This window comes from Clinocottus analis, unplaced genomic scaffold (genome assembly GCF_023055335.1).
Source record: "Clinocottus analis isolate CAN_PGR_092001 unplaced genomic scaffold, fCliAna1.0.p SCAF_18, whole genome shotgun sequence".
Lineage (NCBI taxonomy): Eukaryota > Metazoa > Chordata > Actinopteri > Perciformes > Cottidae > Clinocottus > Clinocottus analis.
In genome coordinates this window covers 3,557,543-3,563,467 of record NW_027175909.1, presented here as the reverse complement: position 1 = coordinate 3,563,467, position 5,925 = coordinate 3,557,543, and positions in this window count along the sequence as shown.

The window sequence follows — 5,925 nt, the reverse complement described above, 5'->3', positions numbered from 1 at the left end:
AGGGTCTCCCTCTGATCTGTCACAGCTTCCCGGCGTCTCTCCTGTGGAACAAGTGTGGATATTTTACAAAAAGAGTCTGAGTATGGATAAATGATAGATATATAACATAATTCGACCCCTCCACTGTGTGTGAGGTGTGTTTCTCTTCCCCGTGTGCACTGAATGGAGCAGCCTGCAGACTGTCTGAGCGGAGGTGGACCGTGCGTAACTGCGCTGTTGTGATGCGTCATTATAAGGTCGCTCTTTGTAAACATCTGCAACTCCAACTCCATATCTAGGGATTTGCGTGCAGACTAATGCAGCAAATAAACAAATGCAATGTGTAAAGAGCATGCGCGCGGACAGCAGGTCCAGTACCACTATTACTGGTGAATACAAGTAGTTTTACTGGAGCGCAATGGCAATACAACCTGCAATAAAACCCTCATCACGAGACTACTTATTCTGCTTCTCAGCTTCAAACTGGACTTTTCATAGAAGATGTGACGGAATTATATTTCACACAGTTTCACTTGTGTTTTTCAACAAACAACGAGGATGAACATATAATTTACTAGGCTTCAGTCTCGGTGGTTTAGGCTGTAAAAACTGCATTTCAGTTTGTTTGTCTTGCATTTCTTTTTTGTTATTGTGTGTGTTCAAGCATCTTGCGTGTTTCTGCCTCTCCTGCGCTGCGGTCGCACGTCCCGACCAAGAAAAAAAAACAAACCTAAATTGGTTTATTTTGGTTGGTGCGCTCCCTTTATTCAATGCCAGACACGCACGCTCCACAAGTGTGACATTTTGTATTTACCCTGCACTTTCAATTTGGAGTCGCTCTGCATGGGGGAGGCTGAATATTGAATTTGTCACGGGGAACGAGACGCGCCGTGATGCGCTGCCATCAGCACCACGGTGCCAAATGTGTAGCCGAGAGGACCATGTAGTGATGGCACCCACAAAAAAACATCATGGCTTCATAATGTATAGTCTATCTTATGATAACACTAAAAATCGTGGAGATTTGTATCAGAATAAAGAGCAGTTTAAACTCAGTTCTGTCCATTCAAAGTTGGATAAACTGCCTGTATCCTCCTCTACATCCGTGATTCCAAACCTCACTAACCTGAGTACCATTTCAACGCTGAGCCTATCGGTCCATTCCTTCAAAAATCAAAAAACAAAAAAAATCCTCCATCCCTGTGTCAGTGTATCTCGGTGAGTTACCTGTGCCGGGCCCCTCCTGCGTCTCTGTGCCGTGTAGAACAATAATCCTGTTTCCAGTCGCCCATTCCCTGCTCACATGTTCCCGTCCTGAGATCCTGAGCTCAAACCACACGGACCGCCGTCTCCTCCTCCGCTTTATCCAGCGGCCTGCGCCGCGCCGCCCGGGACTCTGAATATCCCACCCTGCTCGTGTTTCCTAGCACACGGCCCGAGCCTGCGAACATACTGTGGATGAGCTACGCCGGTTCCGGGGCCTGGGGCCAGCGGAGGGAAAGAGAGAGGGAGGGAGGGAGGCATCACGCTGCAAAAAAAGAGAAAGAAAAGTGGGCTGTCGAAATCCCTGACTCCATGGTGGAGTCTGATAATGTTGCTTTTTCTTTAAAAAACAAATGTATCCAGATGACATCTGGCACACTGGCTGCAGGGACTACCAGGTGCTGTTTCCGGACCTGGAACTCTGATGAGGAAGCTCCAATCAGGGTTGAACGAGTTAATAGTTATAGTGGGCTAACTAGCAGGTTCATTAACAGTTTATAACACATGCAAAAGTGTGAGTAGATCAGTTTCAAGCCATCAACGATGCACCTGCATTGTGACTCAAGGTCGAGTCCAGTGGTTCTTGGTTGAATTAATTTGTGTTACTTTGCAATCATGCAGAACCTGCTGGAGCTGGTGCAGCGTGTTATGGTACAAAATTAGCACCACTTTGTAATCCAGGTAATCCCTCGTGCTCAACTATTTAATCTGTTGTCTAAGAAATGTAACAAACACGTGAAACAAAACCGGAGCAAATTCAAATCATCTTGCCACATTTGCAGGACTTGTGCCTCTGCCGCAGAGGAAAGACTCCATGCACAGTTCCTGCTCTGTGCATGGAGTCTGTTTTTCGTAACGCCTCACAAGTAACTGTTCCATACAGCTGCCCAGCTTCTTGTTTTTTTGCAGAACATCTTCTTCTTCGAGCTGCCTGAAGCGGAAGTCAACATCGGTGCTTTTGCCCGCATAATAATTATTCCATGAGATCCAAACCGAACACAATCCGAGCTGTTTTTAGTAACATTCAGAATGAAAAGAGGGAGAGAGAGAGAAAGAAAAAGAAGAAAAAAAGAATATGCTTACTGTATATGGCCATGCCACTGCTGGTTACTCCTGATGCACCCTCTCATTGACTTCCATTATAAAGGATGTCACATTATGGGCTCATGAGTCACAGCCTCTGAGGTCCTCAGCTGAGCGCTGCCTTGGGGTTTATCCAAGGTAGTGATTCGAAGGACGTGACTAAGCAGCAAGGGCCATATGAAGGGTTAGGGATCCATGTAATTATTGTTTATTTGTGCTTATTTTCATTTAACAGGGGGGAGTTCACTTTTACTAACGGCTTGTGCAAACATGTTATGAACAGCCCAGTCATGCAATCGCTTTAATTAAGGTCGGGGAGAGTTTATTTGCTCAGGTCATACACAATGTACGTTTTTTTTCTTTGTCTGGCCTCAAGTGAACCTCTGTTACCTCCCGTGACCTTGTCACTGTTATCTAAACCTGTGTGGGGAGAACGAGGCTCTAGGGACGGAGGAAATATAAACGTGTCACCGGCATCTCATGTGTTCCACTTTCCCAGCAGCCCCTGCTTGGGCTCTCTGTATCGAGACTCCGGCCTGTTGGCCGTTGTGGGCGTGCAAAACGATCCAACAGGTAGGAAGCGCGACAGCATTAGTCACGGTGTGCTGCGCTGCGTGGGGCTCGGTGGTCGGAGCTCTGCAGGCGTTCCCCCATTTCATCTCAAGCTGGAGTTTCACGGAACTTCACCGACATCTGTTTTTTTTTAATGTTCTTTGATATTTGTCACTCGTGTTTGACCCATCATGTTTTTTTTTTAAGCCTGGCACAAAACCACCAATATGTTGAGGTCGGAGTTGCAGCTGAGAGCGAGTGCAGGTACTGAATCAAGCGATACAGGAGCTCAAAGTATAATTTGCACTTGTAACAGTTGAAAAGTAGACTCTGTCTTATAACTGTCACAGAAGGAAATGGTGAGATCGCCATGGTAGCCCGTTGACACAAGACATTTACAGTCTGATTCTGGGTTTAAGGGCCCCCCCCATACGTTTTACACATCAAAATCACTTCACGCGACGCAAACAGGACCTACAATTCAGCCTGCGAAAACACTTCTATGATGTCGTCTGTGGCTCTTAAGGAAGTCTGAGAATGTAACCTTGATGCTGTAACAGTGATGTCATCAGGGTTATCTCAGCCTTTGCTTGAGAAGACTATGAAGCGGGGGGTGTGCAGGATGAAATATGTGCTGTTTACCAGGCAATGGGAAAGATCTCATGGAACGGCGACAGAGAAAGGGAAGAGCCCAGTGTTTTTAGCGTGTGACCCAAACAAGAGGACTTTAACGCCGGTCACAGCGGCGTTCATCCAGGCGTCTGCATTACAGATGTGGTTATGAAGGCCTCACCCTCACACTACTGGCAAGCTAACAGCTCACATGCCAGTAAGCCTGGAACTTTCCAGCGCTAGTCACTCACGACAGCTTCCTCTGCTTCTTTCTACTGTCTCCTTGCAGAGCCGTTTCAATCGTTTCAATCAATAAAGAGTCACCAACGGGAGAGAAACAAGCTCACTGAGCTAGCTAGCAGCTGGCAAACCATGACTCAGCGAGCTTGTTAGCTTGGTTCGCGCCATCGACTTCTGACTCGTCGCCCATTCCTCTGTCCTCTTTGATTGGCAGCAGGAGGTTACATAACAGCAGATTATGGACTCTAATGCTCTTAAAGGTCAGCACATCAAGTTGGGTTGCTTTTGTTCAACCGTGCGAACATTTGTGTCAAAGTTCAACACGGCACAAAAGATTTTGTTTGAGCGTTTTTCATGTTGCCCCTGAAAACGAATCTGCTGATTCAACTGAAATGCACTGATTTTACTGCGAAATTTCACCATTTAAAATGCTGGTGTGACCGGACCAAAAAGTGATTTTGTTCTTCTAATCTGTCACTGCGGTTTTCCAATCATTGTAATAGTGTTATCAGTGGAGTATCCCTTTAATAAAGGCCCACATTTCCAATATATATTCATAAACTGATTTTTATTAGCTATGTTACCCTCTTTAACCCTAACTCCTCCATCCAAGACGATTTCATGTAAAAGCTCTACGTCAGTGTGTTTTTGGGAACATGGAGCTCTGTTCTTGCATCTAATCTTTGGACATGTTTTATGTAGCAGAGATGCCACTCAGTCTTGTATTGTTTTATATCACAACTACTGGAGTTCATTTGTGTCAGGGGTTGGTCTGTCCTGCCAGAGGGGCGGTTGTAGTTAAAGTTTTATTTCCCTGCACTCATAACATTTGTTTTCTCCTTAAACTTCCAATTTCACTCCGATCCCTTTTACAGAAAGTACACCACTAACGCAACAAATCAAATGTTTCTGCTTTTGAATAAATACGATGTTGGAGTAAGGAGGTAGCAGAAGATCACCGGCCTCAATTGGAAGACTTGTGTGTCTTTTTTGAGACATTGAGTGTAAAATTGAAAAGCAGACATTCATTATACATCATGGATCCAGCAGGCAACACCCTGTTTTTGCCCTGGGGTACTCCATCATTCAATGTGTATTAAAGGATCTGGCTATGAAAGGTGGCCATTACGAGAAATCAGCATTAGCTCAATGTCAACACCTTACGCTATTACAATCTAAATTATTTTCTAAAACCTCTCTGCGCCCATAATCTGCCCCTCATTTAAGATGATGTTTTCACTTCAGACTTGGACTTAATTTCGGCGTGTAAAGCAAGTTGGAGTTACATACCGTAGCGCGCGGACTACTTGTAAAGCCACAGACATATTTGTTCAATAGTTTGCCAGCTTTGGTGGAAAATGTGACTGAGAAGAAAATGTGCAGGTTGTTTAAAATGACCCAATTACTGTTTTCAGTTTTTTTTTTTAAACATTTGGGACACTAATCAGCCAGTTGAAACGTGTGCTGTCTGTCCACGTCTACTGAAAGCAATCAAGAGTCCAAACCAAGTGCCATTAGAAGTTGCTGCAATTGCTCCTTGAAATTACAGTGGGGAATAATTGCAACTTGGAACACCCAATACTCTTCTAACCCTCCTATCCTCTGTTGTCTCTCTAAATATGGCTTTCCAAGAATACACAAATGGCTACTGCTTAGGCACATACTACTTGAAAGTGAGGCGGTGCCAGTTCAGTATCCAGTGGACGTGAAGGTGAGGGATACATCTGTCAGAGAACATGCTTTCCTTGTGAAGCGGACCCTCTGATTTTCTTGTACTGGCGATCCAAGTTGTATTAAGTCGGACAAAGCGTGCTTTTTGTGCACCCAAGCCGAGCCAGAACTACTCACTCATGTTAGAATAACAAAGAGGCATATTTTACGTTTTGTCAGTGTGAAAACTTCACTGAAACGTTTCAGTTATTTTCAGTGTCATCGCCTCTATAATTCTGGTTGTGCTATCTTTGGTTGTTGAGTGTCCAGGTATTTTTTTTTTTAGTTTTTTGTGAGCAGACAGTTGCAAAGCTCTGAAGTATTTGGGAGTGCTTGGGCAAGCTGACAGACAGCAGTGAGCTAGACTGGAACGGGGTGTTATTTATGCATCGTGCGGTGGGAAAGGACATTTATTAATGTCAGACTTAAAGCAGGACTTTGGAAACATTGGAGTTGAGGAAGAGAATGCCACACACAACAAATTGA